This window comes from Balaenoptera borealis (assembly GCF_965194805.1).
Source record: "Balaenoptera borealis genome assembly, chromosome: 19".
Classification (NCBI taxonomy): Eukaryota; Metazoa; Chordata; class Mammalia; order Artiodactyla; family Balaenopteridae; genus Balaenoptera; species Balaenoptera borealis.
The window spans coordinates 2,676,878-2,698,314 of record NC_138878.1 but is presented as its reverse complement, the minus strand read 5'-3'; the positions used below and the strand labels follow the sequence as shown (position 1 = coordinate 2,698,314).

Sequence of the window (21,437 nt, the reverse complement as noted above, 5' to 3'; positions counted from 1 at the left end):
CCAAACTTTTCTTAAAAAGCAAAAAGGACTCATTTAATAAATCAGCATTATTACCCTGGTACCAAATCCAGACAAATTTTAAGAGAACTACAGACCGATATTCTTCACGAACATGGAAGCAAAAATGCTAAACAAAATTTAGGAAATCAAATCCAGTGATATATAAAAAGGAGAATGCATTGTGACTAAGTGAGCTTTGTCCCACGAAGGCAAGATTAATTGATTAGAAAGTCAATGTAATTCATCATATTAACAAACTAAAACAGAAAATCATACGATCATCTCAATAAAGATAGGGAAAACGTCTGACAAAATCTAACACCCGCTCCGGATTAAAAAAAAAAAAAACTCTCAGAAAACAATGACTAGAAGGAAACTTTCTTCCCTTGAAAAATATAAAATATCACAACCTCACCATACACCAAAGTTAACTCAAAATGGATCATAGATCTAAACATAAAACCTAAAACTATAAAACTTCTGGAATAAAAGGATAAAACATTTGTGACCATATGTTAGGCAAAGATCTCTTAGACTCGTCATAATCTATAGCTTTTACATACACGTGATCTGTGCATGAACAGTGAGAAATTTTGAATTGCATTAAAATTCAAAACTTCTGCTTTCAAAAGACTCTATTAAGAGAACTGAAAAACAAACTCTATCGTGAGAGAAAATATTTGAAAATCATAGATCTGATAAAGGACTTTTATTCAGAATATATAAAGAACTCTCAAAACTCAATCATAAGCAAACAAACAACCTGGTGGAAAAATGGGCAAAAGATTGGAACAGGCACCTCACCAGAGAAGATCTATGGGCGGCCAAGAACCACATGAAAAGACGCTCTGCATCATTAGCCATTTGGGAACTGCACATAAAAGCCACAGTGAGGTACCACTACATACCTGGGAAGACAGCCACATTGCAGATGGACCACACCTGTGCGGGGTCTTCCTCAGCTCGTTGCTGGTGAAACCTGGTGGAGTTTCTGGAGGTAAAAGCCACGAAACCGTGGACGGGCCCTAAGCCTGCCGCCCTGGGAGTTTCTCATGCTCACAGCAGCCCACACTCAGCCTCCAGCAACTTGTCATTTGAACAAAATGTTCCTCCCAGTTTACAGCTCCTGCAGCTCCTGTTGCAAGGAAGTACATTGTACTTACCACCTTCTGATGGTTTGCCCTTTGACCCCAGTTCTCTGACGTGTCCGAGAAAAGCCATCGATCTTCAGGTTGTTCAGGATTTTTCTTGTGGTAAGAATGGGAGTGATGCCGATCTTTTTACATGTCAGGGCTGAAAATGAAAGTCAGGACAACCACTTTGGAGAACAGTTCGGCAATTTCTTAAAAAGTTAAACATACACCTGCCATATGATGTGGTCATTCCACTCTTAGGTATGTATCCAAGAGAAATGAAGGCAAATGTAGGTAGCAGTTTTGTTTATAATAACCTCAAACTGGAAACAACTAAAATGACCATCAATGCATGAATGGATAAGCAGAATTGTGTTATATCCATATAAGGGAATATTACTCAGCCATAAGAACAGAAAAAACTATTGATCCATGCTACTGTACATCAAATATAATTAAATAATTAAAAAATAATTTAAGAAATTAAAATAATTTAAAAAATAATTAGAAAAAAACTATTGAAACATGCTACAACATAGATGAATCTCGAAAGAACTGCCAAATGAAAGAAGCTACGCAAAAAAGAGTACATAGTTTACGATCAGATACATACAATTCTAGACATCTATAGGGACAGGAGGCAGATGGGTCACTGCCAGGGGACGAAGGCACTGCTGGGTGGAAGCAGGAGGGAGGGATGGTACAGGGGCATGAGGAACATTTAGGGGATGATCGTGGTGATGGCTGCACAAGCACGTACACATGCCAAGACTTACTGAATGGCTCACTTTAAACATGTGCAATTTATTCCATACCAATTATACCTCGATTAAGCTCTTTAAAAAAAGAGTCTGAACAAAGAAATATTGCCCAATTAGAGATGTTTTTCTTTTCTAAGAGGGAGGGACATTAGAAACTGAATCTAATCTAGACATTAGAGATTTTCAGCTGTGATTCTTGAAGCCTGAGGCAGAATATGATTTGCAAAGACGGCCACCACCGTGTCTCATGCCCAGGTGCTCTTACACGTGACCTGCCTCTATAATGCTGTCCCCTCCCCTTGAACCTGGTGACCTTGTGACCACCAGTAGAAAGGAGTGGAGGAAACACTGCATGATGTCCGAGGCTAGGTCACAATAGGCCATGCAGCCTCCACCTGGTTCTCTGGAAACTTTTCTTAGGGGAAACTGGCCACCAAATAAGAATTCTGAGCACACAGAGACCCCCATGCTGGAGAGGTCATGCATGGGCACTCTGGGCGACAGTCCCAGCTGAGGGCACAGCCAACGGCCACCATCGACTACCAGCCATGTGAATGGAAGACCTGGGATGTCCAGGCCAGGGGAGCCATCAGCTGCCTGCAGCCCAAGCTGACACCTGGCTGCACCCACACGGGAGACCGCGGGGGTAACTGCCCAGCTGAGCCGCTAAATGCCTGATCTGCAAAATCGTGAACAAAATAAAAGGGCTTTTGTTTGACACCAGTTTGTTCTGGGGTAGTTTGTTACACAGCAATAGTGGCGAGACTGGACCCTGTCAGGGATCACCGTACAGCAGGCAGAGGGCATAGGACCTAAGGGGTGGGGGCTCTGGGACATTTGCTCAGATAAGGATGACTTTGATTGGTTGAGGAAAAGGTCCTCTGATCCAGCCCAAGCCCTTCACCTTGGAGATCAGGCTGCAGAGGCAGGGACAGAATAAAACTAAGTTAGGACAGTTTATATGGCTAGTAAGCGGATGTGCTGGTTCTCACACTTGAACCTTACAACTCCGAGTCCAGGGCTCCGGCCTCAGCACTTCACCCACCCACTGGGCCATGGGTTAACCCCCAGGTCAGTACGGTACTCTTTTAATGGACCCACTATCATCTCAATAATATAGACTTTAAAAGTAAATGCAAGTTGTCGATCTTCCAAAAGCAAATCTATTTATTAGAGTAGCGTCATCAGCCCTTGTATTTATGAACTTTCAATGCTGATTTGAGAGATCTGCTTTTAATCCGGCAGATTACTCCCATGTGTGTGTAATGTGTGACTATAACTTTGTTTTTAAAACATTACCTAGGGAAGCACGTCCTTAAGAAAGTTGTAGAAAGAACACAGCGCTCTCGCCCACATATCTTTCCTTCCAGTTTCCACCTATGCAGTGCTGGCAGCTCCTTTGAGCATCTGCTGTGTTACCTGTTCCCTTCTTCCCCTGTAACGCCAGGGACTTCGGCAGGCCAGTAAGCCACAGTCGGGAACGCATTCAGAGACCATTAGTACAGGAAGCACGGTGAGATCCAAAGAAACCATGAACCAGTGAGTTGGAAAACACTCCCTGAAAGGCCTTTTCAGCCTGTTTCTTTCAGCAGGAGTTTGTTTTTGGATTAAAGAAGTTTATTCAGGTATTCACAAATACCCAGGCCCTGCACCAGCTGGAGAGTGGAAACCTGTCCGGCATGATCAATTGCCGTGCAGGAGACTGGCATGTTCCGACTGGGGAACAGGCGGATGAAAGCGGCGTAATTAGGTGACACGCCTTCAAAGGAGATGAAAGGCCCAAAACATCCTCAAAAACGTAGGCAAAAATATACCCTGAAATCACTACTTTCTTTATTTTGGATGTAGCAGTTCCAATTAAAGGCTGGGTGTCAACGGCATGGAATGTAGCAGTCTTGCACTGGGGTTCTTTCATTCTTTCCTTGCTGGGGGAAGAAAAATGATGAAGTGTCATTCCTATATTTCCTCCACTCCATTGGCAAGTGGTGTAAATTCCTCCCTCCTTAAAGGAACCTTAGACTAAGTTGATGCTTTCATGGCCTTCCACTCGGGGAGGAGAGGGGACAAGAGGACCAGGGGCTAATGGCACAAGTATCTGACAGCCCCCACCCCGTCCGTCAAATTTTTCTCTGAGTTTTCTGAATGGCTCATTTGTATTCTCAACTCCTTTGCTTAAAAAACAGGGTCTTTTCTCTGCTTATACTGCTAAGAAAACACACAAAGTTCCATAAGCTTCTTGCAAGCTCCTTTTCCTTAGACAATTCTTATTCTCTGATTTTGTTAAATGCAGGAGATTGGCAGGTTGTGGTGATGAGGGAGTTCTGTAGCTGGGGGATCGATCCATCTATTCCCCTCCGCTGTTCATTTTCAGATGAGAAGATGGAGCCCCGGTGAGGTTGGGTGTCTTACTCTAAGCAGTGGGACTAGAGCCAAAACAGAAATTTGGGGGATTTCGATCCCCATGTGAGTGCTTTCCCTAGTGTTCAATAGTGCTGAATAGTGTTCAAGCTATTCCTTTTCCAATTGCCTGTATTTTTAATCCTTTAATGGTCACACTCTGACTGCGTTTGCAGCACTCATTAACACATATTTAAATAATTATGGAAAAATCCGCGTTTTATGCATCCTTAAGCACTTTGCCCTCTGGGTTTCTGCAGCTGGATCCGACGGAGCTTCAGCCATTTGGCACACCGTAATCAGCGCTCCGCCGGCCTCTTCTGCCCTGCCCGTGTGGTCTTGAAGCAGCCGCAGCACACCTGCCTTATTGAGCCCCGGGTCTCCAAGATGCTCGCACAAACACTTGGCTTTTTCTTTTTCTTCTCTCTCGCTCCCCCTTCCCTTTCTTGCCTGAATTCGAGGGTGCAGAATGAATGTGCTATTGAAAGGCCATTTTGACAACACCACTAAATATGGATTCCTCTTGGTTGCCAGGATTTCTCCAGTTTAGATCAGGGCTGCACGGAAGGGGATGGGAGGGTATTCATTGCCAAGACAGTGGTTATAGCTTGAAGTAGAAAACATATATATATATATATATATATCTCCTGAGGTAGAAGACATAAGTATATAGGTGTATATATAGATAGACAAATATATGTCTTCTTTGTCTATGTGTGTGTGTGTGTGTGTGTGCGTGTGTGTGTTTGTATCCAAATATGGAATCACACTGTCGTGTGCTTTTGTAGTAGAACATTATATTATGCTCATTTTCCTTGTCAATACGCCTAAAGTTAATGGCATAATATTTCATCATATGGAGGAGCCATCAACTTTAAAACCAATTGTCTGCTGATGGACAAACAGAAATTTAGTTTGTTTATTTAATTTTGCTATTATTGACAGCATTTGATAGACACCTTTGCATACACATACACCTTTTCAATCTGGTCTGAACACTTACTTGGGACAAATTCCTACAATGTTGTCCTATAAATGTCTGCACGTTTTAAATGTTGACACATACTGCTCTTTTAAAAAAATTCTTATTGGGGTATAGTTGCTTTACAATGTTGTGTTAGTTCCTACTGTACAGCAAAGTGAATCAGCTATACATAAACATACACCCCGTCTTTTTGGATTTCCTTCCCATTTAGGTCACCACAGAGCATTGAGTAGAGTTCCCTGTACTGTACAGTAGGTTCTCATTAGTTATCTATTTTATACATAGTATCAATAGTGTGTATATGTCAATCCTAATCTCCCAGTTCATCCCACCCCCTTCTTTCCCCCTTGACAGCCACACGTTTGTTCTCTATGTCTGTGTCTCTATTTCTGTTTTGTATATAAGATCGTCTATACCAATTTTTTCAGATTCTACATATATGTTTTAGTATACAATACTTGTTTTTCTGACTTACTTTACTCTGTATGACAGTCAAAAAGACACCTGCAACCCAATGTTCACTGCAGCACTATTTACAATAGCCAGGACATGGAAACAACCTAAATGTCCATCAACAGAGGAATGGATAAAGAAGATGTGGTACATATATACAATGGAATATTACTCAGCCATAAAAAGGAACGAAATTGGGTGATTTGTAGAGACGTGGATGGACCTAGAGCCTGACGCATATTGCTCTTAAGAAAGGTGGGGGTGGGGCTTCCTTGGTGGCGCAGTGGTTGAGAATCTGCCTGCCAATGCAGGGGACATGGGTTCGAGCCCTGGTCTGGGAAGATCCCACATGCCGCGGAGCAACTAGGCCCGTGAGCCACAACTACTGAGCCTGCGCGTCTGGAGCCTGTGCTCCGCAACAAGAGAGGCCGCGACAGTGAGAGGCCCGCACACCGCGACGAAGAGTGGCCCCCGCTCGCTGCAACTGGAGAAAGCCCTCGCACAGAAACGAAGACCCAACACAGCCAAAAATAAATAAATAAATAAATTAATTAAAAAAAAAAAAACAGGTTAAATGGTAAGTTTTATGTTGTGTCTGTTTTACCATAATTAAAGGAACACCTGACAGCAGTAGCACCCACGAGGGGCGCCTCCCTCACTACTTGGGGGCCCCAGAGTGAGGCGTTTGGGAGCCCCGCCCCCAGAGGACCAGTGATGAAAGGAGGCCCTTAGAGTCGACACAGGGTGGGGGGCTGTGCCCGGTGTGCCCAGTGCAGGGGCGGCCCTGTCCCATCCATCCAGGCCCAGGTGCCAGCTTCGGGAGCCAAAGGTCACCCAGGGGACACGCTCCCGCAGAGAGGCCACCACACTGCCAACGTGTCAACACGTCTGCACTCAAAGGCACTGGTGGAGATAAGAATGCAGAAGAGGTGTAACCTAAGTGTCATCTGAAAGCTACCAGGGGCTTAGCTGCACTTCAAAGACGACACAGGGCGGGGCCCAGAGACAGCCAGCGCAGACTATGCGATGGGCCAGTGATTGTGACTTATCATGTTCCACCCGCTGGCGGCGGCTGGCGTGTGAAAAGGTGGCGGGACCTCTCTGTGGGGCTTTACGGGGATGGTAACTGATAGATCCCAGGAAAGTCAAGAGAGCTCTGAGCGGGAAGGGACAGCTCGTCCCCAGCAGCAGCTGAAGTCTTGAGCCCCCGATTAACCGATTAAGCACAGTGAGAAGAGCAGGGCCGGGACACCAGGGCAAGAAGGAAGACTCAGGCGGCCCCAGGCGGGAAGCGCGCAGTGTGCCCACGGAATCTGACTCGCATTCCAGGAAGATGAATGAAGGCGGAGAATCTAACTCCCCCAAGTCTGGGTTACTTTAGTCCAAATAAGAAAAAACCCCAAGTGCCTGAAAGTGCCCTGTGCTAGCAAACACGACGCCTTCTCTGCAAATGGCCGAGGAAATAGGATGCCCACCATTTGGTGGTAGTTTCGTTTCAGGAGGAGTTGCTGGGGGGGAGGGCAGAAAAGAGCGCATTGCATACCTTCCGTTGGGGGTGGGGGTCAGGAAAGGGGGGCCGGTAGGGGCCGGAGGTGAGAGGGAGCTGGTGTAGGAGGGATGCACTCCCCTCCCCTGTGGCGGGAGCACAGGGTGGGGAGTGCAGGGGGATGGGAAGTGAGCCCAAACAATCACAAATTATTTGGGTCTTTACTTGAGGACCGTGAGAAGCCCTGGGATGGTTTCAGAAGAGACGGTGGGTCCCACGGCTCAGGGTCACGTCTCAGGCTGAGCAGTGGGCAGTGCGTTGCATTGGGTGGGGCAGGGAGGCAGCTGCTGGGGTGTCCGGGCGAGCTGACGCTGCGCGGGCCAGGGGAGTGGCCGTGAGGACCCAGAGGTGAAAGGAACTGGGTGAGGCTTAATGGGGTTCTTAATGAGCTTTTCCTAAAGTGCTTTATCACAATTTTTTTTTTTTTTTTTTTTTTAGCCAGCTTCTGCATTCTGTCTTAGAAAAGAGGTGACATAATTTGTATGGCAGGCATGATCTGGGAAAGGAGAGGGAGGGAGCGTGCAGAAGCAGAAAAACCAAAGACATGGTTGGAGTCTGTTTCCTCTGCCAGAGCTGTCGTAAGCGTGGGAATCCATCGACCACATCACCTCCACTCTAGCGCAGAAAAGAGCAGAGAGCCGGCACCCAGCGTCAGGAGGCATCCGAGTCCAGAGCCCACCCTACTGCTGGCGAGCCTGGCCTGCCTGACCCTGACGTGGCCTGCCGACTGCAGGCACAGACGTCCGTGGCCCCCGAGCCTGGACACCCCCATTGCTCACATGTTAATGCAGAGCTCTGGCCCTTAGCCTGTGCAGTCTGGTGGGTGCCAGGATGACCAACTGGGTGAGCCACCCGGGATGGCACAAGTCCAGCATGTGCCGCCCAGTCTGCTCCATCAGCAGAGCAAGTAGACACCCCAACATGGAAACATGGGGATGGAAAGGCAGGGGGTCCCCAGAGGGGCCGTGACTTACCTTGGTGGTTCAGATCAGCAGGGGTACGCTGGCGGCTGCGCATCTGTGTGGGTCGCAGGCTCCAGGCGGCAATGTGGGGACACAGCCCGGGACGAGTGGCCGGGGCCTCGGGTGGGGCCCATCGCCCGTCTGATCTCAGGGTCCTCTGGAGTAGGACGAGTGGGTGGCCCTTCCATGGTGAAGGTCAGGGTCAGTTTTAGACCCGCTGAGTCTGCAGTAACAGAGGTATCGGAGGAGACCCGTCCGAGGCCCAGAGGAGCAAAGAGCAGAGCCCAGGAGCGAGACTGCGGCCGGAGGTGCAGATTCAGACTCATCGGGAGGCCGACGGGAAGGCAGCTTGGAGGCTGGGGTCACAGCGTGGCTCCAGAGCCCCACTCCGCCCCCGGCCGCTGTGCCGCCTGAGGCCACTGGCTCCCCCCTCCTGTGCCTCAGTGTCCCCATCTGTGAGGGAGGGACAGTAACAACCTCCCCTCCCCGAGTTCTGGGAGGTCTGGGAGCTGCATATGGAGGACGCATGGCACGGGGTCGGCCTCCAGAGATGTGGGTTCATGGTTTCCGCTCCCTGCTCAGCATTTTGATGTATATTCTGGAATCAAGAGACGTCAGAGTGCAGGATAGATTATGAGACCCATACGGCCCAGGTCAAACTTGCCTAGACTGCTAAACAAACCTCTGATTTAACTCTGCAGAACACTGAGTGGTTTAACCTTTCGGGTTCTTTAAATAAAGTCTCTCTGCTCTGAATGCCCTTCTGGCTCGGACTGGAACCAGCAGAGCAGACGCCCCTCGGCCGCGGCTCCGTGCTTGCTGGACGGGCCTCCTCGTCTCCTCGCCGGGCGGCGGGCTCGGGGCCGTCTGCAGTCAGGCTGCACGTGTCAGCCGTGAGCGAGGGCCTTGGACGGACAGCCGCAGACCTCCTCGGCTTGATGGAGACATTGCCTTTTGGGTTACTCCACTACCGGAATGTTCTGCTTCCTGCCAAAGACGGTCAAGTCAGGGCACATCTCCCCATTTTAGAGAAAACAACAGTTTTACAGGAAAACTCCGATGCAGCCTTTCGTGAGCACGAACGAAGGCTCCCATCCCTCCAGCGCATCTGGGGACCCAGGAGATGGCATGGAGTGATTTGTGATTAAAATGCTCCCTCTTTTCATGTGCAAGAACCTCCTGGAAAAGTGGACCTGAAACAGCCCAATTCCAGAGGGGAGGCTCCCAGATGGCAGGTCACTCCCGCAGACGCCAGGATTGAAGACCCCATGAGGTTACGGTGCTGACTCCAGGTCAGACTCAGGGAGACCCCGTCCAAGCTCTGCGACCTCGGGCATCTTCTTCCTTATCTTTTTGTCTGTCTATAATGCTGTTGTGAGCATCACATCAGACCATGCGGTGAATGACGGATAAATCACTACAGTCCACTGAGTGCTTGCCACACACGAGGAACTAAGGTAACAGCGTCTCATGTTATCAGTTTTTTAAAATCCCGAAAATAAAAACCCTGCGAGATGATTATCACCATCCTCACCTCACAGATGAAGAGTTTGAAGCACAGGAATGTTAAGTAATGTGCCTCAGGTCACCCAGCTGGACAGTTCGGTCTCTTACCAACCATAGCACGTCCCCTCTCGTGTTAGCTTTCCTTCTTCTTATATTACTCTTCCTACTTTCCAACCCCTCCCTCTGCCACACCCCTGCCATCTGACAGCCCAGCTCATTGATGACCTTGTCCTAGTTTCTTTACCTTCCTGGTTCTTGTTGCATGAATAATATGCATGAACTTGACTCTCCCAGATGAACTTGAATTCATCTTTCAGGGCTGGGGCTCAAGCATAACCTCCCTTAGGAAATCTCCCCGCGTCCCTGCAGTCAAGGTCATGGTTCCCTGCTCTGTGCTTATCTCAGTGCCTGGTGTCTGTTCTTCCCATTGCGTCTGAGAAACGGTCACTCATTCTTCCTTCCCACTGAGGCTGCAGTCTGTTTCTCCACCCTTGAACCTGGGCTTGGCCGTGGGACATGCTTTGGCCAGGGGGACTTTAGCAGATACGATGGGGGTGCTCGTGTCCGGGGCTCCACCCCTGGCTGCTCTTGGGACGCTGGGAACTCGTGTGAACGAGCCTGGGCCAGCCTGCTGGAGAGTAAGGGCCACAGGAGGACCAAGACACGTGAATGAACACTTCCTACTGCATCTAGCGCCCAGCTGACCACAAAGCAGGAGAGAGCCAGCAGATAGCAGCCAGCCCATTCCAGGCCAGAGGAACCAACCAGCCTCCTTACAGAATTATGAACTAAGTAAGTTTTGGGGTGGATTGTTACACAGCACTAGCCAGCTGATACACTCATGTATCTCCACTGCCTAGATCAGTGCAGGTACTGACACAGGTGCTCAAGGAGTGAATGAATTATGGCTCAATTCATAGTTGGAAGAATGGATGGGGAGGACACCAGAGGGTGACTTGGAGGAAACTTTACCTAAATCAGTCCTGGGAATGCTCCCATTTCCTCTATTTCCCATCTTCAGATGGGATCTCCCATCTTCAGCTGCTGTAATGAACTCCACTAACACCTGTCAGCCTGAGTCACCAGGTCAGCACTCAGCAGTTACTTCCCGTCCACTGTGTCACACAGACTGATCTGCAGTCAGCACTTAGAGCTTACTCAGCTGCAGGAACAAATACCCCCAGAGTCTCTTTGGTTTACAACAGCGAAGATTCATACTTGCCCACGCTGCAAGTCCACACACGGCTGGCAGGGGCTTTGCACCTCGTGTTCACCGCTAAGGGGACAGCCTTCATCTGGAGCACTGCCTTTGGGGGGCAGATGGAAAAGAGAAGACAGTGAACTCAGTGCTTTCCAGAGTGTCCTGCTCACCCCTCTCCCCAGCATGTAGCACAATGCCTGACAGGTAGCAGGTGCTCAGTAAAACTTAGTTGAATGACTGACTGAATGATGTGGTAGGTCAGTCATGGGGCATATGACCTCCTAGCACCTATGATTCTTTCATAGAGGATTAATTTTGAAATAATTGTAGACTTACAGAAAAGTTTCAAAAATCACAAGGAAAGTTTCCATTTACCCTCACCAAGCATCCTGTAACATTAACTTCTGACATAATGACAATAAATTCAGCAAAACCAAGGAGTTAATATTGGTAGGGTACTAATGAAACTACAGACTTTATTTAGATTTCATTTTCCTTTCCCACTAATGTCCTTCATCTTCCCAAGATCCAGCCCAGGATCCCGTGTTGCATGTAGTTGTCACGGGTCCTTGGTCTCCTCCAGTTGGGGACAGTTCCCCAGTCTTTCCTTGTATCTTAGGACCTCAGCATTTTTGAAGAGTGTGGGTCATGTATTGGGTTGGCCAAAAAGTTGGTTCGAGTTTTTCCATAACAGCTTATAGAAAACCCGAACGAACTTTTTGGCCACCCCAATATTTCATCAAATGCTCTTCCGTTTGGATTCTTCTGAAGTTTGCTCACGATTAGCTTGATGTACTGCATTCTTGGCAAGGGTACCCCAGAAGTGATGTTCAGTCATTTTCAGAGTATCGAATTGAGGGGTACATGATGCCCATGTGTCTTATTACTGGTGATGGTGACTGGATCTCCTGGTTAAGGTGGTGTCTGCCAGGTTTCTCTAAAGATGCTCTTTTCCTGGTCACATTCTAATTCAATGGCCAGCGTGCTTGTCCAGCTCTGCCCCTGGATGGATGCCACTGGAGGACAGGTCCATCTCTGTTTCCTCATTGTATCCCCAGCACCTACGACCATATCTCGTAGTATTTTTGCACTCAGCAACATCTTATTAAATAAATGAATGTCCTGAAAGATATAACCTATTTTCAGGGAGCTGATATTCGGGGAATAGTGGGTATTCAGACTAATTATCCTGAATAGAAAGGGCAAATGATTCCATCCATGCCTCTTGCATTTCTCATGCATTTTATTTAATCTCGTAGTTTACCTTCTCTATCCTCTGATTCTTACCCCACAGCTGAAGAAGACACTTCATTTAGGGGCCCACGATTTGGGTCCTATGAAATTTTGGAAGACTAGGTACAAAGCAAACAACCTTTACATAAGCAGTAGAAAAGTGATATTTCTTACTGACCCATTTTCATGAAGCCCACCTTCCCCTAGCAACCATCCTGATTTCCGAGTCTTTGTGAAGGCCCAATTGCCAACGTCACAGCCACTTCCAAAGGGAGGTTCAGTGTGATGTCTCGGCTACAAGTGACCAGGAATCTGACTAACAGTCGTATAAACAAGCTGGGTAATTATCTCTGTCTAGTGAAGCACACAGGGAGTTCCAGGTTTGTTCAGTGGCTTCGTGATGTTATCAAGGCCCAGGCTTGTCCCTCCTCAGCCAGTTGGCATTTCGTCCTCAGGCTACAGGACGGCAGCCCCAGACGTAGGCATCGCATCCTGTCTCATGACAGCGTCCAAAGCAGATGCGGGGAAGGGGGTTTCTTTTTGCATTTCCCTTATGTCTTCTTGGTGGGAACTGGGTCATAAGACCCTCCCTAATTACAGGAGAGCCTGGAAAAGAGAGCACCTAGGATCATAGCCTCCACTGTGGGAGGTGGACCTGCCAGCACACAAGGGGGAAGGTCTGACTTTGCCTAGACAACTCATACCATCTGCTATGGGAAGCTTCTAGGTGGGGTTTCTGAGTGGGAAACTGGCTGGACCCCAGGGCCATCCAAGGAAGTGGAAAGGTAGAGGTGGTCTGGGGCAGACTTTCTGTATTTCCGAAAGTGTTTTATCAGGTCAAGACCAGAACTGGAATCCAAGTCTCCCATTTGCTATCTTCTTGGTCACAATGCCCATAAAACTTACAATACATAATCACAGTGAAGCATGCATGAAGAGCAACTGAGGAAAAAACCCCATCCATGCATCTTTCCATCCATCCATCCGTCCGTCCGTCCATCCATCCATCCATCCATCCATCCTTCCATCCGTCCATCTGTCCATCCGTCCATCCATCCATCCATCCTTCCATTCATCCATCCATCCATCCATCTATCCATCCTGCCATCCATTCATCCATCCATCCTTCCATCCATCCATCCATCCATCCATCCATCCATCCATCCATCCATCTATCCATCCTTCCATCCATCCATCCATCCATCTATCCATCCTTCCATTCATCCATCCTCCATCAACCCATCCTTCCATCCTCCCATCTTTCCATTTGCCCATCCATCATTTTATCCTTCCTTCCTTCCATTCTTTTATCACTTCTTCTCTCCCTCCCTCTTTTCCTCCCTCCTTCCACCCATACTTTCAATGTTTGGGGGAGCCATTTGACCCAGTTATGACCAATGAGACAGAAGAAGTCTGCTTCTGGGGAATATTTTCACCCCGTTATGTAAGGCAGGGACATTCAAGAGAGGCCTCTTTCTTCTTGGGATGCTATCGGGACAGAGTAAGATGCTCGGAGCTGCCACAGCCATGTTGCAACCATGAGGCAAGACACGTGAGGATGAAGCACTCTGAGTCTCACACTGAGGGTTCACAGTGAGGAGGGAACAGTTCCTGCTTTTCCGGGCTCGCACTCCAGTGCAAGAGACAGAGAGAGACGGGCAATTACAATCCTGTGTGAACTCGTACTGTCGGGGGATGTGCTGGGAGGTAAAACTGGGTGGTGACGTAGAGGCTCAATGAGGAACAGAAGGGAGCTAGAGAAGAGAATTCTGGGTAGAGGGCACAGCCTGAACAGAAGAGCACGGAGCTACGATGCATTCAGAATGGAAGGGCTGAGAAAGAAGGTGGAGGTAAGCAGGCTGGACGAGAAAGACAGTGGGACCCCCGCCCCGGCTCACTCTCCCCCGACAGCCCTGGGCTCCTGAGGTTGTACCGCCAGCTCTGTCTCCTTTCTGTCAGGTTCCTCAGTTAAGCTGGTGCCCACCCAGCCCCATCCTGGGGGCACACTCAGCGGTGAGTTTGGGCCTTGTTTCTCTCCATGATGTTGAGAACCTTCTGGCCTTTGATATCTGCTCTGGACTCCTGTTTCCTGCTCTCTGCGTCTGGGGGTGGACAGAGGATGACAAGCCCCTCCCTGGCCGCCCCTCCTCGCCGCCCCCCCCCCCCTTGATAAGTTCAGTATCAAAGGCCCGCAGAGGAAAGCGGCAGAACTCAGGCCCGCGCTGCCACCAACAGGTTCATCGTGCACAAAAGCCGCTGACGGTCTGGCCCTGGGCCGTCATCTCAGAAAGCCAGAAAGCCGGACTCGCCCTGAGCCATTGGCAGGCAGGGCTCCTGGGAGAAAACCTCCTCGGGACGTACTATTGACAGCTGGGGGGAAAATCCCGAAAGATAACAGAAGAGCAACAGAAATGAAAATGGCCAGGGACATGGACCCACCGTAGATTTTCCTGGGCAAGGTGGGCTGGGGAGCTGCGGGGACGCGCTTTCCGAGAGACCGAGGCCAAAGGAACAAAGGACCTGCCACAGCTTGGCAGGAGCCCCTTCCCCTGTGACATTAACTGCTTCCTGTTCCCTTCCAACGGGGCAGGAAGATGGAAGTGAAGGAAATGGAAAATGCAAACTACACACCAATTTAGGTTTTTGCTGCTTGGAGCTCAATTTTTGCTAACTTTGGAAATGCCAGAAGAGAGAGGTGTTTTGTCAAGACATTAAAAAAATGATTTTTTACGGGAAACAAGACAGGCTATTCATGACCAGCAGGGAAGCACAGCTCTCGGGGTGCTCGGCACTCCCACCGCGCCCGGTAATCTGAGTTAACGAGATGATGAGGCTGCCGTGAGCATCCTCTCTCAGCCCCAACGCTGTGCCACGAGGGCCAGGGCGTTAACTCAGGCACAGCCAGGCCTCTGAAGCTTTATTTTGTTTTCCCCTCTCCCCCCTCCCACCCCCCGCCAATTAACACCAGGGGGAACTCACATCCAGGCGCAGCCTCCAGCTGGCCCTGCCAGTAGAGTCATCTTGTCCCTAAGGGCGAGAGGGCGCTTCAGGGCCAGGAGGTGCCAGGCGAGTCTCCAAGCGGAGCGCCTGGCATCAGGGCTGGGATGCAGGGGCGGCGTGCCTGGGCCGCTGGCGTGAGCGGCTGATCACGGGACGATGACCCTCTGAGCACCTTTGTAACCGTGGCTCCGGCACTGGCATGCCCTCCCTCCAGAGGCCTGCGTGGCTGCCTTCCTCATGCTGTTCAGGTCTGGGCCCAGGTGCTACCTCCCTCCGGAGGCCTTCCCTGGCCCTCCCACATCTAAAAACAGAGCCGCCTCCAAGTGGACCACCCTCCATCTCCTTACCCGGCTTTGTTTTGGTTATTTTTCTCTGTGGCACTTGCCACTACTCAAAACACATTATTTATCTCTTGTTTTCTTTACTTTACTTGTTTGCTTGTTTTTCTGCCTCTTGCATTAGACTGTCACCTATAAGAGGGCAGGGGGTGGTGGTATCCACTTTTGTATCCCCGGGGGGATACCGGACACAGAGCAGGAGCTTAATAAACATCCCTGAGTGTGTGAGTGTGTGTGTGTGTGTGTGTGTGTGTGAGCGTGTGATCTCCTAACACGGAGCCTGGCGTGCAGCACACACAGGTGCCATCAGTATCGTTCATTCATTTATTCACTATCTAGGCATTTGTTCATTTCACACTCATGACAGCTCTTTAAAGAAAGTATGGACACCAAGGGGGAAAGGGGTGGTGGTGGAAGGAACTGGGATTGACACATATATACTATCGATGCTTTGTATAAAATAGATAACTAATGAGAACAGACTGTATAGCACAGGGAACTCTAGTCAATACTCTGGTGACCTAAATGGGAAGGAAATCCAAAAAAGAGGGAGTATACGTATATGTATAGCTGATTCACTTTGCCGTACAGTAGAAACTAACACAACGTTGTAAAGCAACTATACTCCAATAAAAATTTGAAAAAAACATTCTTATTTCTGTAAAAAAAAAAAAGAGAAAGTAGCATAAACCCCCTTTTGCAGTTGAGAAAACTGAAGCTCAGAGAGGTTATGTGAATTGTCAGTGCCACACAGCCGCGGACTCGGGTTTGAGGCCCAGGGCTTCCTGACGCCAGCATCCCCACCCACCCTTCTGAGCAGCACCTCCCCACCCAGCCGCTCGCGCTGGGGTAACTGGACCCTGTCGATCCCGGGAGTCTGGGAGGCCCAGGAGTCCCACATGGGGCTGTTACCTGGGCTCGCTCTGTGCTGCCCGGCAGGGTGTCCATTGCGGGGCCGGGTCTCAGGGGTGGGTGGGATGGCTGGCGGTTGGCCTCTCGCTGTGATAATGACTGCCCTTCATTCAGCCCGTTTGCTGACGCCTGCAGTGGGGGGTTGTGTTGCACGGCCCTGGTGTCCGTTGGTGAGGGAATGCTGGACAGGACCTGCTACAGAGCATATGTAGGTCAGATCTTATCCTTGTAGCCACACACCTGCCCATGTCTCACACATACACACACACTCACACACACACACACACGCCAGGTCATTAAGGCAGGGGAACCTTGCTGCATCCACTGAGGTCATTAGCTCGTGGCTCTTGGTCATTAGCTCGTGGCAGCTGGACCAACAGCTACGGACCTGAAGAAAGACTCCAGGGCTGAGGACACCGGCACCTTCTAGCCCCAAGGAAGCTGGGCTGAGGTCCTGGTCACAATCTCCTTGATCTGGGGCACGAATGACTTTCCAGTGGACAGCGACGGGTCCTGAAGCTGTGAGGACCCACCCTTGTGTTCCGTGTCTGGTGGGATAATTCCGTGCTGGTTAAGATGGTGCTGACGGAGCGGTCGCTGAGCAGGGACTGAACGTGCCAGTGCCTGGGGTCCAGACCAGGGAGTGGGGAGCCCAGAGGGCTGGAGCCGCTGGATCCCGCGGTTGCTCCGGGTTTCACAGTTCGAGGAACTGCCAGGCTCTTTCCCAAAGTGGCGGCCCCATTTCACATTCCCAGGCAGTTCTCCTTGGTAATGATCTTTTTCCTCTTCTGCTTATTTGTATCTTATAAATTGTTGGCAGCACTCATCTGCCTCTTACAGGTTTTTTTTTTCTTCCTGAAGATAATGTTACCTAACAATAGAAGGTGGCATGGAAGACGGGTCATATCTGGCCATACCGTCTGGGATGCTCTTGGACTCCAGAAGTGGCCACATACTCTGAGGCGATCGGGACATCTCGGCGGGGAGGGACGTTGTAAAGGACACAGGTTCTATGGAGAAACAGGGGGTTTCTTGAAGGGCTCACAGGTGTTTGTGTAGATTACAAGACCTCAACTCCAGCAGAGGTTTTATATTCCAGCTTGCATCACTGCTGTGGAAGTGAGGTGCACCCCACTTAAAGGTGAGAAGGGGCTCCCGTCCCCCTTTCCTTTCTACACCTGGAGTCCTACCTCCTGACCCTGGGAGCCTGGAACGGAGGCTGCTCTGGGCCACATGGGAAGTTGCCACTAACCACATCAACATCTTTAAAATTAATAACATGAATTCCATAGCAAAGGGGCCTGGGCCGGAGACGGAGGGCTGCTGGCTGCTCCTGGGCCCCATGCTGCAGGTGGGGGACAGGAAACCTGAGGGCAGGTGGGACCTCCAGGTGGGCGCTGTCCTGTCGGGACGTAAGACCTTAAGGACTTGGCTGTTACTGGGATCAGATCCAGCCAGGCTGACTGCGGACGGGTTCCCCGAGGCGTAGAGCTCTCATTTTAACACACATTGTCATACATTTATGACTTAGATCGAAAATAGGCTCTTTCTACTCCCCCCAAATGCACCTCTCCCCTGTGTGTTTGGTTTAAAAGGATCCAATCTTTTTATTCGAGGGCTATCCTATGATTCAGGTTTTGTGGAAGTCCGAATTCTTAAATTCTGCAGCTTCAAAGACTTCAGAGGGTCATCCAGTTCAGACTGGCCGCTCCCTCTATCCAAACAGACCCTTATACTGATCTGAAGATCAGGAAGGATCCTCTGGGCAAGTTTCTAAAGCTCTTTCTCTAAGCTTCCTTATCAGCAAATTGGGCAAAATAATAAGGTCCATCTCAGAAGGTTGTTGGGAGGACTAAATAAGATATGTATGTAATGTTCTTAGCGCCATGCCAAGCACATTGCGAATATTCAATATACGACTGGGTTATTACTGTCATCCGCATCACCAATGCACAGTATTTTCTTTGTGTCCACCTCTCACCTTGTGAATCAATCAAGTCTGTAGTTGGCTCATAAATGAAAGCTCCCTTCCCAGTTCCATTACAACACAGGGGGCAGAGCTCTTAAGTTCATTCCAGACCAGTAGGAACAAGCTCTTACCTTCTCAAGGGCTGAGGTCAGAACACTGGGACAGCCCAGGTGGCACAGTTGGCATCTATGACACCACGCCCTCTAGTGGAAGGATGAGGCTCCTGAACTCAGGTGTGCAAGGAGGCAGGTGAACGGGAACGTGGCAAAACCAGGTAAATTTTCATGCCATCTGAATTCAGTCCTCCTGAAACACAGACAGTAAAAAAAGGTAATCAAGATTACAAGGCAACAAAAACAGAAATGTATCTTGAGGAATTTACATTTGCAGTGTCCTTTTCGTGCTTTGTTTTCTAACTCTATGCTCAAAACCAAAGAGCAAGATAAGGGAAGGCGCTGCTCATACGGAGGGGGCTTCCTTTTGAGCTGAAAAAAAAATGTTCTAAAATTAACTGTGCTGATAGTTGCTTAACTCTGTGAAGATACTAAAAACCACTGAATTTTATACTTTAAGTGGGTGAACTGTATGGGATGTAAATTATATCCCAAAAAAGCTATTTTTAGAAGTTGACTTTTCAAAATGTTTTATTGTTTTTAGATATTCCCCCAATACTTATTTATTATGAAAATAGAAAACACCCATAAAAATAGATTTTTCTCGAAGTATTTATTTGCATTCTTTGAGTTCCAGATGCATTTGCAGTTTGCCCCACCAGAGAAGTTTCCCTGAGGTCAGCAGTACATCCCAGCGTGTGCCAGGTGCCGTGGAGATGGGAGACGTGCTAACCTGGACGGTGAATTGAAGCCTCTTGTCCAGTTGTGGAGCCCAGACTGATCCTTAGAAGCAATGGGACGAAAAGAGACAAGATGGCTCAGAATAAGGGGCTACATTATTTGTTGAGTGAGTTAAAAGAAGGATATTACTGAAGGTTCAAATAATCCAGGAAGGCTTCATGAAGGAGGGACCTGAGCTAGAACTTAATAGGTTTAATAGAAAGAACAAGTGAAATATAATACAAATAAGTAAACTAAAAGTAACACAGAGTTAGGATAACAGCCTCAGCTCTCCCTCCCCGGGCCCCACCGTGGGCTGGCACTCTGCGTCCTGCACATCGCGGACATTCCCCAGAAGACAAGCGTATCGTTCAGGGAGGAGAGGGTCCCACTTCCCCCTCTCCAGTCTCCGGCTGGCACTCCCACTGGCGGACCCCAGCCGGAAGCCAGAGAGCAGGAGCCACTGACACAGACCATGTGGCCAGTCCCCAGGGAGAGAGGATGGAGGAAAGGACGGAAGGGTGATCGGGAGGGCTGCGTGGAGGCGTCCAGCACCTCTAGCTGGGGCTGCAGGGGGTTAGAGTGTGACCCATCTGTGTCCCAGAGGAGAGGGGGTTTTCTCAGGCAGACTGACGGAGGACAGAGATGGGGGCCCTGAGCTGCCCCCGGCTTTCAATAGCAGAGGGGCGAGAGTGTCACTTGATTGTTAGAGTGTGCGGGGCTCTTGTTAAGGTCTCTTTATTCGTTTACTTTAGAGCCTCGCTACCCCGCAGGTGAGGTGGTCCTCAGCCATCACCTGGGAGCTGGTTAGAAATGCAGAATCTCGGCCCCACCTGCACACGCTGCCCCAGAACCTGCATCTCGACCAGATGTGCCTGGCGATTCAGGCTGCTCTTGGAGAAGTTCTGCTTTCGATCACCCCAGGGATGCGGGTGGGTGGGGGTGGTTAGGAACAAGCCAGGTTAGAGTTCAAAGGTGGGCGTGTCCACCCTGCTGCAGGTACTGGGCCTCAGGCATAGGAAGTCACGGCTGCTGGCCTGTCCGTCCAGCGGGGTGGACACTGCTCTCCACCGCCTCGCTCTTCCCTGCAGATGCCAGGAGCAGCCCCACAATCCTCTCTACACAATATACCTGGATCCACTGCTTGGCCATCAGAGCGGGCAAGTGAGATGAAATTTAGTTGCCGAATGTATAGATGTAATATCGCCCATGTATAACTTTTGGCAGAAATATAAAATCCACTGATTCCCAGAAAACAAACACGCTGCCTATTTTGTACATTCGTTATCCCTGTAGACTCACACAGTCCGTGGCCAGCAAGCAAGAAGCTCAGAGTCCGGTCAGGAGGCGGAGAGATGACATTAACATTGCATGTCCGAAGTACCAGCCGTGAGAGAAGTGCCGTGGGCTGTGGTCTCCGAGGCCAGCTCTGTCCCCACGCGAGGGAGGAGGAGGGAGGAAATGCCCTTGACCCAGGCCTGGGAGGATGGGCCTGTGTGGCCAGAGGACACAGACAGGGAGACAGAAAGTCATTCCCACCGAGAAGGAAGCCACCTGCTACAGAGCAGAGTTGAGTCCAAGGCCCGACAGCTGTGCTCACCTGTCGAAAGGTGTGGGTCTGAGCTGGAGGAGCAGCAGGTATGTCTTTCTTTGGCTCCCAAGCATACCTGAACTGATACTGTTATTTCTTAAACTTCTAAAAGCGAAGTTAAACATAGAAACGACAATATGGATAACCACGCGTATTTGACAACCATTTTGGAAGTCTGTCAATGCGGAGATTTAAGATGCGCCCCCTCCCCTTATCTAAAAGCGCTCTGCCTGAGATTGATGCATCGGTCACCTGTGTATCTTGAGCAGATGTTGAGAAAGGCAAAGGTCCAGTTCTGAGGTCTTGCAAACTGCACAAGACGGCAAGAGGCGGTTGCTGCAGCTCATGGCGGCCTCACACCATGTGGATGGAGACGGCGCTACCTGTGGGAGAGCTGGGCTGTCCACACACTGTGGGCCTCACAGTGACCCTTGAGAAATGGAACAAAGGGACCTTAAGTTGCATCTGATTGGATTCCACCCGGTGCCTAATGCAGTGTAGACACGAACTGATGGTGGGTGTGGGGCAGCATGACTTGCTGGGGCGGTGACATCGTGTCACATCGAGATAACCTCTGGCGTCAAAGGAGACATATGCTGGCTCTGCTGTGCACCAGT

General features: G+C 49.5%; 1 protein-coding gene across 3 annotated transcripts in view; it reads right to left on the bottom strand.

Moving 5' to 3' along the window:
* LOC309616381 (uncharacterized protein C16orf95 homolog) overlaps positions 1 to 21,437 on the bottom strand; it is a 515,949-nt gene that overhangs the window by 60,537 nt on the left and 433,975 nt on the right. For 2 of the 3 annotated variants that reach the window (XM_082366941.1, XM_082366942.1), the window contains exons 18-21: positions 18,409 to 18,702; positions 16,428 to 16,622; positions 8,250 to 11,050; positions 1,164 to 1,293 (exon numbers count right to left, since the gene is read on the bottom strand). The gene's annotated coding sequence lies outside the window, so the exon portion shown is untranslated. Of the gene's footprint in view, positions 1 to 541; positions 1,294 to 8,249; positions 11,051 to 16,427; positions 16,623 to 18,408; positions 18,703 to 21,437 lie in introns of those variants that run through there. The other variant, XM_082366943.1, reaches the window with a different exon arrangement.